Source organism: Felis catus, chromosome C1 (genome assembly GCF_018350175.1).
Source record: "Felis catus isolate Fca126 chromosome C1, F.catus_Fca126_mat1.0, whole genome shotgun sequence".
In the NCBI taxonomy this organism is placed as follows: Eukaryota; Metazoa; Chordata; class Mammalia; order Carnivora; family Felidae; genus Felis; species Felis catus.
Genome location: NC_058375.1, coordinates 181,201,523 through 181,215,003, shown reverse-complemented (window position 1 = coordinate 181,215,003; position 13,481 = coordinate 181,201,523). Strand labels below are relative to the sequence as shown.

Genomic DNA, 13,481 nt, shown 5'->3' with positions numbered 1-13,481 from the left:
ATGGTCTCATGATTGTGAGATCAAGCCCTGTGATGAGCTCTTTGCTGAGCGTGGAGCCTGCCTGGGATTCTCTCTCTCCCTCTCTCTTTGCCCCTCCTCTGATTATGCTCTCTTTCTTTCTGTGTGTCTCCCTCTCTCAAAATAAATAAACATTAAAAAATCCTCCTTTCTAAAAAAAAGCAAATGCAATAGATTTTTGTACATTGGTTTTGTATCCTGTTACTTTACTGAATTCATGTATCAGTTTTAGCAATTCTTTGGTAGAGTCAGGTTTTCTACATAAAGTATCATGTCATATGCAAATAGTGAAAGTTTGGTTGATTTTGTATTATGTTAATGCTGGCCTTATAGAAGGAGTTTGGAAGTTTTCTTTCCATTTCTATTTTTTGGAGCAGTTTGAAAAGAATAGGTATTAACTCTTCTTTATATGTTTGGTAGAATTCACCTGTGAAGCCATCTGGCCCTCGACTTTTGTTTGCTGGGAGATTTTTTGTTACTGATTAAATTTCTTTGTTGGTTATGGGTTTGTTCAAATTCTCTATTTCCTCCTGTTTTAGTTTTGGTGGTTTATATGTTTCTAGAAATTTATCCATTCATTTCTTCCAGATTTCCCAATTTGTTGGCATATATTTTTTCATAATATTCTTATATAATTGTTTGTATTTCTGTGGTGTTGATTGTGATCTCTCCTCGTTCATTTGTGATTTTATTTATTTGGGTCATTTCTCTTTTCTTTTTGGTTTGTTTGGCTAGGGTTTATCAATTTCATTAACTCTTTCAAAGAATCAGTTCCTAGTTTCATTAATTTCTACTTTTTGTTTGTTTGTTTCTGTATAATCTGCTCTAACCTTTATTATTTCCCCCTTTCTGCTGGCTTTAGGCTTTATATGCTGTTTCTTTTCTAGCTCCTTTAGGTATAATGTTAGGTCATGTGTTTAAGACTTTTCTTGTTTCTTGAGGTAGCCTTGTATTGCTATATGCTTCCCTCTTATGACTGCTCTTGCTACATTACAAGGTTTTGGAGTGTCATTTTTCGTTTTCATTTGCTTCCATGTATTTTTTCATTTCCTCTTTAATTTCCTAGTTAACCCATTCATTCTTTAGTATGATGTTCTTTAACCTTCATGCATTTGTGGTTTTTCCAATTTTTTTTTCTTGCAATTGATCTCAAGTTTCATAGCATTCAGGTCTAAAAAAATATGCATGTTATGATCTCAATCTTTTTGTATTTGTTGAGGCCTGATTTATGACCCATGATGTGATATATTCTGGAGAATGTTCTATGTGCACTCAGAAAAAAATGTGCATTCTGCTGTTTTCGAATGAAACGTTCTGAATAATCTGTTATGTCCACCTGGGCCAGTGTGTCATTTAATGCCATTGTTTCTTTATTCATTTTCTGCTTGGGTGATCTGTCCATTGCTTTAAGTGTGGTGTTAAAGTCTCCTAATTTTGTTGTGCTGGTATCAATGAATTTCTTTATGTTTCTTTTTAATTGATTTATATATTTGGGTTCTTCCATGTTGGGAACATAATATTAACAATTGTTCGACCTTTTTGTGGTTTTGACCCTTTATTGTGATATAGTGCCCTTCATCATCTCTTGTTACAGTCTTTGTTTTAAAATCTAGTTTGTCTGATATCAGTATGGCTACTCCAGCTTTCTTTTGATGTCCATTAGCATGGTAGATCCTTCTCCATCCCTTAACTTTCAATCTGTATGTATTTTCAGGTCTAAAGTGAGTCTTTTGTAGGCAGCATATAGATGGGTCTTGTTATTTTATCCATTCTAAAAGCCTATGTCTTTTGATTGGAGCATTTAATCTATTTACATTCAGAGTGATTATTGAAAGATATGAATTTAGTGTCATTGTGTTACCTGTAAAGTCAGTGTTTCTGGAGATTTTCTCAGTTATTTTCTAGTCTTTGTTCCTTTTGGTATTTCTTTTCCACTTAAAGAGTCCTCCCTATATTTTCTTGCAGGGCTGGCTTGATGGGCATGAATTCCTTTAGTTTTTGTTTGTCTAAAAAACTCTTTATCTCTTCTTCTATTCTGAATGACAGAATTTCTGGATAAAGTATTCTAGGCTACATATTTTTTTTTCTCATTCAGCAAGTTGAATATATCATGCCACTCCCTTCTGGCCTGCCAGGTTTCTGTGGGTAGATCTGCTTCTGACCTTATTTGTCTTCCTTTGTAGATTAGGGATTTATCTTCCCTTGCTGCTTTCAGGAATTTTTCCTCATCTCTGTATTTTGCCAATTTTACTATGATGTGTCTAGGTGTTGGTCTCCTTTTGTTGATTTTTCTGGGAATTCTATGTGCCCAGATTTGGATGTCTGTTTCCTTCTGCAGATTAGGGAAGTTTTCAGCTATAATTTGCTCATTTATAACCTTCTGCTCCTTTACCCTCTCTTTTTCTTTTTGTATTCCTGTGATATGAATATTATTATGCTTTATGGAGTTACTGAATTCCCTAAATCAATATTCATGATACAATATTTTTCTTTCCTTCTTATTTTCAGCTTTATTATTTTCCTTAATTTTATCTTCTATATCAATTACTTGTTCTTCTACTTCTTCCATCCTTGTGTTCTTTGCCTCAAGTCTGTCTCAAATCTCAGTTACAGCATTTTTTTTTATATTTCATCCTGACTAATTCTTAAGTCTTTTATCTCTGCAGTAAGGGACTTCCTGGTGTTTTCTCTGCTTTGTTCAAGCCCAGCTAGTATCCTTTATGCTGGTTGTTTTAAATTCTGGTTCACACATATTACTTATAGTTTCCATGACCTCTTCTTGTTCTTTAGATCCCTAGCCATGACCTCTTCTTGTTCTTTCTTTTGGGATGGATTCCTCCATCTTGGCATTTTGTCTAGGTGTCTGTCTTCTCTGTGTTAGGAAAGGCTGTTTTGTTTCCTGCTCCTGAGAGTAATGACTATATTAAGAAGAGGTCATTCGCTGTCCAGGGCCTGGCACTTCAGAAAGTATTTCTGGTGAATGTTGTGTGTACTCTGCTGTTGTGTTTTGGCTGCTCTTTCTCTCAGTTAGTCCTCTGCAGAGTTTCTCCTTGCCTGCAGTGGCGAGTGTTTGGACCTTGTCCATAGTGTGGTGAGTTTTAACTATGTGTGTTTTGGTCTGTTTGTTAAAAGAGGCTAGATCCTATTTCCCCTAGAGCTAAAGCTTTACAGCACTCTATGGTCAGTAAACTTGGTACATGTACGGGTGAGGATGAGGTTGTGCTGGTCTTCTAAGAGAAGAGCCCACTGCTGCTGTGGCTTTTAGCACACTTGCTCTAATAAAAAAAAAAAAAAAACAAAACAAAAAAAACAAACAAAAACATCTCCAGAGTACAGTGGAGTGGGACTTGGTGTAAGTGACTCATTCCTCCACTGTGGGCACTGTGCTGCTCACTGAAGTCTGTGCTGATGGGTGGGGGGGAGATAATAACATCAGCCCCCCCATCTTATCTGTGGAGAGAGAAGTTTGCACCCAGTGTTGTTCGGGAAGCCCTCAGAAAAGAGCAAACAATCTCCGCTTGCGTGTCATGGGCATCCCTCAGACCTCTGACTTCACCCTGTGTGTGTCTGAACCATATGCCCACACTGTGGCACAGTGCTCCTGTGTTCTATCTCAGGCCTGCTGGCTGGGTTTCAAATCTCCTAAATTTTAGAGACCCAGCTTGGTGTGGACCCGCCCTGATCCTCTGAGGGTGGGTCTTGCCAGTCTGTGGCTAGTGCCAATTTGAGTGACTGTTCTGAATAAGAATATTGTATAGCAAACAAATAAAGATAATCATAGATAAGGGGGGAAATGATGTAACTTTGAAAAATATGAATAGTTACTCCTGTAAATCCTATATGTTTGGGCAATCTTAATGGATATGATTTGTATTACATATTACTTTGATAAGAGGCTATAAAAGTTGCATTATCTAAGTGAGAAAATACATTTTTTAATTTACATTATATAATGGCAAAAATGTTGCCATTACATGCGATCTGAGCTGAGATGCTGGCCTGTAAGTTAATACATAATACATGTCAAGTTCATGTATACAAAGGAAGTTATAAAGAGTTTTCTAATGGGGAAAAAACAAAAGCCAACACAAATCAAAAAAACAACCATAACAAGACAAATCTGTTTGCTATACTTATTACTGTATTAAATGTGATACTAAATTCTTCCTTTTTATTTTCTAGTAATTGCACACATCTTTATTAGCGGACCAAGAAGTATTTATCAGTTATTTACCATGTAATTATCACTGCACTGCACATATTTTATCTAAGAACTCTTATTCTGTATGGAAAAAATTTTAATTATATATCTTGGAAGATTATACTGTTTTTTATAGATCATGTGTATTAGATTATCCATTAGAGTGTTTACCAATACAGGCTTTGAAGTCCAAGTACTTGGCCTTTCACTATTGTGAAATCTTGGATAAGAATTTCATCTCTTTAACCCTCTGTTTCTTTAACTCTAAGTGTTGGAAATAATAATACATGACTCAGTATTATGTAGATTAAAAGAGATAAGTTAATCATAGCACTGGCCATAGAATATAAACTATAGCTATAGTCTAAATATGATGAGAGGGTGACAAGTATATAATATGAATTAGTGGTATGAGAGAAAATTGTTGTAGTATTCTAAGCCCTCAGGTATCTTCAAGTGGGCTTACTCTGGTTCTTCATATTGAACCCAGAGTGTTACTCTCTTGGCTTTAGATTATCTTTAGTAAAATACATTACCATGGGTAACCAATTAAACTCTTATTTGTCTCAGTTTGTCAAATACATTTCAACTTGAAAGTTAGCTTAAACCAACCAATCTCACTTAGCATTAATAAGAACACTAACAAATCAAGAAAGTATGATGCAAAAATGTGATTGGTGTTGTACATTTATAAGTTTGATTCTGCAAGGATTTTCCCTTGAATAAATTGGAGCAATGGTCCCAACCCAGGTTGCACATAGAATAATCTGGACTTTAAACAATTACCAGTGCCTGATCCTTACATCAACAATTATAATTTAACTAGTCTAGAATAAAGCTTGGAGCTCAGAATTGTCTAAAATATTTTCAGATGAGTATAATAATAATGAAGTTTTAAAAACTGAATTTGAATACACTGTTACTAGGCAAATGGTGGTGCTAGATGCTTGTATAATAAAATACAACACACTTTCAATTATAATTTTGTGTAAGAACTAAGCTTAAAATATTATTACTTTAAAAACATTTAAACAAAATATACCTCATATTTTTAATCATATAGATTTGTTTCTTCAAATGTTTTAAATCTATAAATAATGTATGTATACACCAATGACAAAATTTTAAATTTACAGTTTTTCAAAGAAGAATTTTTTCTTTATGTGTTAACTTCAGACCATTGCTCAGGCACTTAGTGGAAGGGCTAAAATGATATTAATGTTTTTTGTCAAATTTATAGCAAAACTGGCAATGAATTCCTGACACAAATATTTGAGGTACCAAAATTTCTTAATTGCACTAGTTGATCAGGCTAACATTAAAGTGATATAGAAAGATGGAAATTAAAAAAGAAGCACAAGTGGGGAAGAATGCAAACCAAGTCATATCTAGCACTTCAAACAACCAGTCCTAAAGCAAATAAATGAAATTTTTGATGGAAACTTTAAGGAAGTTGAAAAGAGAAATCATATGGGTACTGAAAAACTGGAGTTGAAGGAGAGTTAAGATAATAATGACATATTTTACCTCTGATCTGCCTACTTCTGAAGTCAACAATTTGGGTCTCTATAACAGAGAAAATATTATGACAAGAAATAGACATTTAAAGATAAAGTATAGTTTATAATTCTTTAGATTTGATCAAATTTTAATAATCTAAATGATCTGCTCCGAAGTGTCACATATCACATCTTACATTTTGCAATCCATTGTTTTCTTTGCATTTCTTCTCACCAGTCTTGGAAGTATACCACCTGTCTTTATGTAGAAGGCTTATAACAGAGTCTCGGGTATTTTTCCAAGCTGTGTAAGTTTCTTTATTCATCTGAAGCTTTAAGTGTTTGCTGTGTGTGAAAATAAGAGAGTCCAGAGTTTTGGTTTATAAATTATTAACTATGTCAACCTGAGCTGGTCAATTAGATTCTCTGAGCCTGGGCTGTAAAGAAGAGGTATGTCTCTCATACCTCACCAATGTTTAGATATCAGGACCTGTTGGAAATAAAAGTACTGATTTTGTCTTCAAAGCATTTGAAGTTATTACTACATTGAAATAAATTAGAGTTTTAACAAAGTCCAGAACAAACTCAGTCATAGATTGTATTGACTGAGCACCCATACTAGCAACCTGAGACTAAAATGAGCTTGTGTGTTTGTGGAGATAAATATTGTTTATTTTAGATTCTGCTGTTATTTTTCACAGAGTACTTGACATGCAATCAGTGATTACCAGACACATTAAAATCAAGAAACAATGGCTCATTGTCAGGGGAGGAAATAATCAATAAAATTAATGTCAGAGAGGATTAGATGTTGACATCATCAAACAGGGACTTTAACTAAAGTGAATATGATAAAGTATGAAGAGGAAAGTTTCATGAAGAAATGGGAAATTTTAATAAAAGTGTAATAAAATAAAGTTATTTTATTTATAAAGTGTAATAAAGTGTAATAAAATTCTAGAAATGCAAAATATGATTTCAGGAAAAGAAAGATTCATGAAAGTGGGCTAAAAACAAACTAGATGCATCAGAGGAAAGTATCAGTGAACTTGAACACAGTTCAGTAGAAAAAATCCAAACTGAAATTCAAAGAGAAAAAAACCCTAAAAAATAGTAGAGAAAAATAATGCATTCAAGATTTGTGTGATAATACCAAAATGTCTAAGAATGTAATTAGAGGCTCAAAAAGACAGAGGGAAAGAATAAAAGTTGAAGAAATAATGGCAAAAATATTCCCAGAATGAAAGAGAACAGCAACCTACAGAATAAAGGACCTCAGCAAAACCAAAGCACAATAAATGGAACAGATAAACAAACCCACAAGTGACCACACTCAAGCATTTTATAGTCAAACTACCAAAAATTTAAAGAAAAAGAGAAAATTACAAGAGCAGCCAATGGCTATAAAATGCATAATAGAGACAGGAATGATGCTATTAATAATGGCTAACTTCTCACTAGAAGTAATGGAAGGCAGCAAACAATGGAATGACATTTTTTAAATGCTGATGTAGAGGAGAAGCTGTCAATCTAGAAATTTATATTCAGAAATGTTCTTTAGAAATGAAGATAATATAGAGTTATTCTGAGAGAGACTAGAGCTAAGATAATACATTTTCAGAATGGAATACTGTAGCTAAGAAAATTCATGCCTAGCAGACTGAACTATAATAAATGCTAAAATCAAAACAAAACAAAAAAATCACTTTCTTTAGGTTGAAGGGAAATGTTATCAAATCCATTGAACATAAGATCTTCAGAGGAGAAAACCCCAGGAATGGTATATATTTGGTAGATAGTTAAATCGTGTGTGTGTGTGTGTATGTGTGTGTTTCTGCGTGTGTGTGTTTATCTTCAAATGACTCTTGACTAATTAAAGCAGGAATAATAAATAATAGTTAATAACATAAAAAAGACAATATATTGGATTGTTTCTGAATAGAAAATCACATTATATAAACAAATCCTTAAAGACCAGAGGTGAGAAAATGGAGTTAGACTATACACAGTCTCTTATACTGGTTTGAAATAGTATGACAGTAATGAACTATGATCAAGTAAAAATGAATATTGTAATATTTAGAACAATGCTTCTCAATTGGGGGCTGTTTATCCCCCAGACGGATATTTGACAATGCTTGGAGACATTTCTGGTTATCACAACTAGGATGGAATAATATTGGCATTTACAATGTGTATTTATAAACATCCTGTAGTGCATAAAACAGCCTCCTCACAACAAAAAATAACCCAGTCCAAAATTTCAATAGTGCTGAAGTTGAGAAATCCTGTTCTAGAATAACTATGGAAAACATCATTAGCAGAGATAAAATTCAAATTAAATAACTGTCAACATATCCAAAGAAAAATGGCAGTTAAGGAGGAAAAGATGGACAATAAACAAATTGGAAAATTGGAAAAAAGAGCAAATTAGGGGACTCGATTCTAATTATATCAGTAAATCTATAAAATGTAAAGGGAGTAAATATTCCACTTAAGAGGCAGAATCTTTCAGTCTGGCTAAAAAATCAAGACCTAAGCTTATGTGCTTTACAAGAAACTGTCATAAGACACAGATAAGTTAAAAGTAAAATGGTAAAAAAGGATTTACTATGCAAACAGCATATAAAGCTGTTAGATTTATAGTAATATCAGACAAAATATTAACTAGAGACAAAAAATGACATTTTTTAATGGTAAAAGAAAAACAATAAACAAAATATTCTTAATTCTCATTGTAAATAAAAACAAAGTTTAAAATACCTGAAACAACAATTATAAGAAATTAAAAAATGGAGTTGTCCTCAGCTATAATTAGAAATGTATAATGTATATTTCCCATATATTAATAAAATAAGTAAATCAAAATTTAGAAAATAGAGAATGTATAAGCAACATCATTGACCGACTTGATATAGTTGATATTTATGAAATATTTTCCTCAAAAGCTGTAGAAAACACACTTTCTTCTCAAATACACATAGAACATTCATCAGGATAGATTATATGCTGGCCAATAAAGCAGGTATTAATAAATACCTTTAGAAAATAAAATCACACATAGTATTCTAACTATAACATTATTACATTAGAAATCAATATTAACAGGATACCTAAATATCCTCAAATATTTGAACAAACATACACTTCTAAATTACCCAAAGTTCAAAAAATTTTAGAAGAGAAACTTCAATTATTGTGAACTGAATGGTAATAACTGAAACATAACATTAAAATACGTGCGATGCAATGAAAGCAATAGTTAGAAGATATTATAAACTTTAAACATTTGTATTAGAAAAGGGTACAAATATAAAAATTATGACCTCAGCTGTCAGTTCAAGAAGCTAGAAAAAGAAGAGCAAATCAAAGCCTAAGTAAATAAAGGAAAGGAAATTATTTAAAGAGTACAAATAAAGAAAATAGAAAATTGACACGAGAGGAAATCAACAGTACTAAAAGTTAGTTATTTGAAAAGATTGATAAGGTGCTAAATCTTAAAAGATGATTAAGAAAAACATTGGGAAAGCACAAGTTATTATCAATATCAGTAATCCGAAAGAGAACGTACACAGAAATCCTATAGAAATTTCAAGATGATACAGGAATATTGCAGAAAACTTTATACCAACATGTTTGACAATATATATGTACAAAACCATCAAGACATACATTACTAATACTGACATAGAAGAAACACCAAAACCCAAAGAGCCTCCTAGTTATTGAACTAACAGAGTTTACAGTCATAACCTTCTTCACAAAGAGATATCCAGGTCCAGATGGCTTCATCAATGAATTGTGCCAAACATTTAACAAAGATGTAATATCAATGTTTCAAAATTCTTTAAGAAAATAGAGGAGTGAAGAATTCCCAATTTACTTTAATATTTACATACCACCCAAACCTGAAAAAATGCAACAGAAGGGAATTATAGGTTAAAATTCTGCATAAACACAGATGTAAATATTCTCAACAAAATATTAGCAAATTGAATTCAGCAATACACGTAAAAAGATAAATCATCATGACCAAGTCAGGTGTGTCACAGGAATGCAAGTTTGACTCAAAAGTTGAAGTCAAACAATGTAAAACACCATGTTAACAGAATAAAGATGAAAGGCCATGCATTTCATTATGCTGCAAAAGCATTTAACAAAATTTCATGTGTCTCTTCCCTTTGAAAACTCTCATCATACTGGGATGTAAAGAAAACTTCTTCAAGATATTAAAGCTCATTAAAACAAACAGAGTCAAACAAATCCAGAGCTAACGTACATGCATAGCCTAATGGAGAAACACTGAAAATTTGTCTTATAAGATAAAGCATTTGCTAAGTATCTGTGCTTTCACCAATTTCACTCAACATTATTCTAAACGTTCTAGAAGTATAATAAGGCAAGGGAAAAAGAGAGACAATCAATTTGGGAAGAAAAAATTTAAAACTAATTTTTCCAGATACCGTAATTGTTTACATGCTGAACCCTGTGATATTTTGGAACAAAAATCAGAACTACTAGTTGAATGTATCAAGATGCAGATTCAATATAATATAAAAGTTGATTGTATTTCTTTATGTTAGTAATGAACAATTGGAAAACAAAAATTTTTAACATTTTAACATTTGTTGTTATATAATAACACCAAAAAATGACATCATACACCTTAGAAAAAATAAAATATTATCAAAACTTCTAAATTTAAACTATAAAGTCTTTTTGAGAAAAATTGAAGACCGTATAAATAGAGATATTTATCATGTTTATGGATTGGAAAAAGTAATATATGATTCCCTCAAAACAGATCTATAAAACTTTCTGCATATATTTAAAAAAAATTGACAACCTGTTTTTAAAATTTACTTGTAAATTTATAGGATATAGAATACCAAAGCAATTTTGAAATAAAATGAAGTTGGAGATACTATATGATTTTAGTACTAAATCATAAAGCTGCAGTAGTGATACAGAAACTGTTTTGAAGATTACTCATCTTTGAATATTTGAATGACTGACAGGTCATCAAAGAGTATATAGCATATAAAGGCAAAGTATGTGATAGAGTAAGAAATAGAGAATGCAGACAAGCATTGGGCTTGAGAGACTTCTAGATATAGATCCCCCAACTTCTTACACAAAGGTACACTTGGTCTCAGTATTGTGATAAGCGAAATAAGTCAGTCAGAGAAGGGTAAATACCATATGATTTCACTCATGTGGAATTTAAGAAACAAAACAGGTGAACATAGTGGAGGGGATAAAAAGAGTAGGAGGCAAAGTGTATGAGACAACTACGATGAACAAACTCAGGGTTGATGGAGGGGAGGTGGGTGGGGGATGGGCTACATGGTGAGCGGTATTAAGGAGGACACTTGTGATTAACACTGGGTATTATATGTATAAGTGATGAACCACTAAATCTACTCCTGAAACCAATATTACACTATATGTTAACTAACTAGAATTTAAATAAAAACTTGAAACAAGAAAAGAATAAACCATCAAGATTTTTGTGATGATCTTGGCTTCAGGAGAGCCCAAGGTAGAAATTTTCAGTGAGGTCTTTTATAAATGTTCTAGTCACGTAACTATGCTGTGTTTGCCAGTTGAAAGCCATTGAATGGATGTCACAAAAGGAATTTAAGATTAAACAGTACATCACCATCATTGGTGAGTTGCTTAACACACAGACTATATCTGGTTACTACTCTGAACCGTTTGACAAAACAGTCGGAACCAGCTACCCATGTTTCCCTGAAGAAAAGCAGAGTTCCAGTCAGGCAATAAAATAACTTTATCATATTAGTGAGGTATTAGCTTAAGGATAGACAAATAAGCCAGTAGAATACACTAGAGAGTCAAGAAATAAACCCTCACATATATGGCCAACTGATTTTCAACAAGGAGCCAAGCAAATACAATGGCATAAGGAAAGTCTTTTAGTTGAAATATTATATGTCCACAGGAAATTGCAAAGATAGTACAGAGACGACCTAGTTCTACTTCTTCCTGCTTCTCCTGGTCTCTTCCATTGGTTACCTTTAGAATACTTATAGTACAGTATGAAAACCGCGAGTTTGACACTGGCATGAAGTATGTGTGTAGTTCTATGTCATTTTATCACGTGTACATTTTTAGAATCACCACCGTGGATACAAATATCCCATTTCCAGAAAGATCTCAGTGTTACTTATTTATAGGCACTCTTTCCTCTCTACCGTGTCTCATCCCTGGTAACTACAAATCTGTTCATCAGATCTATCAATTGTGTCATTTGGAAAATGTTATGTAAATTATATAGTATATGACCTTTTGGTATTGACTTTTTTCACTCAGCATAATCCCCTTGAGATCTACTCAAGCTGTTACGTGTTGTTGGTTTTTTTTTTTTTTTTGCTTCTATTTTTTGAGGGAGTAGTATTTATTGCTGAATATTACTTCAAGGTACACCTGAACCACAGATTGTTTTTGTTTTGTCTTGTTTCATTTTAACCATTCATCTGTTGAAGGATGTTTTGGTTGTTTCTAGTTTTTTTGCCATTGCAAATAAAGCTGCCTTGAACAAACATGGACATGGTTTATATGAGTGTAAGTTTTTATTTTTCTGAAGTAGATGCCTAGGAGGTGATTGCTGGATGATATGATAAATATGTGTTTATTTTTTTAAGAAACTGCCATACAGTTTTCAAGATTGACTATACCATCCTACATTTCCACAATGTATGAAAGACCTCATTTCTCCACATCCTCACCATAACTTGGTACGTCATTTTTTAAAAACATTTAGCCATCCTCATAAGTATGTAGTGATAACTTACTGTGATCGTAATTTGTATTTCTGTAGTGGCTAGTGATGTCAAGCATCATTTCATGAGCTTATTTGCCATCTTATAACCTCTTTGGTAAAATATCTCATGTCTTTTGCCTATCTACTAATTGGATTGTTTATTACTATTAAGTTTTAAGACTGTTTGATACTCCAGGCTGAGGTTTTTGTCAGCTATATGATTTGCAAACATTTTCTCCCTATTAACCATGTTGCTAGAATAATTGGATTTTCATCTGAAAAACAAAACAAAACTGATCTCTTTATCATTCAACACATAAACATAACTTGAAATATTGACCAAACTGTAAACACAGAATTATGAAACTTCCAGAAGAAAATCTAAAACAACACTTTTCTCCTCTGGGGTAAGAAAATGCTTCTTGAACAAGTACACTAGAATCACTAACAATAATAAATACGTAAGTTGGACATCAATAAAATTGAAAATTTCTGTTTATCAACAAACATAATTAAGAAAATGAATATGTAAGCCACAACAGGGAAAAATTATTTGCAATACATATGTGCAACGAAGGACTTTTATCAAGAATATACCAAGAGCTCTTACCAATTAGCAATTAAAAGATGAGCTTCCAGTTTTTATTTTTTTTTAAATTCTTTTTTAACGTTTATTTATTTTGAGACAGAGAGACCGAGCATGAACAGGGGAGGGGCAGAGAGAGAAGGAGACACAGAACCGGAAGCAGGCTCCAGTCTCTGAGCCATCAGCCCAGAGCCCGACGCAGGGCTGGCACTCACGGAACGTGAGATCGTGACCTGAGCTGAAGTCGGTCACTTAACCGACTGAGCCACTCAGGCGCCTCGAGCTTCCAGTTTTTAAAAATGGGCCAAAACTTTACCAATTAAAGTGTTTTCTTTACAAAAACACTTAGCTTGTTTAAAAAGAGAAGATACATGGTCAATAATCACAGAA

General features: G+C 32.9%; 1 long non-coding RNA gene across 2 annotated transcripts in view; it reads left to right on the top strand.

Moving 5' to 3' along the window:
• LOC109502798 overlaps window positions 1-13,481 on the top strand; it is a 135,421-nt gene that overhangs the window by 94,583 nt on the left and 27,357 nt on the right. The window contains exon 4 of one of the 2 annotated variants that reach the window (XR_006583450.1): window positions 12,387-12,479. The exons of the other annotated variant lie outside the window; for it this stretch is intronic. This is a non-coding gene — a long non-coding RNA (uncharacterized LOC109502798). The remainder of the gene's footprint in view (window positions 1-12,386; window positions 12,480-13,481) is intronic. 2 annotated transcript variants of the gene reach the window in all.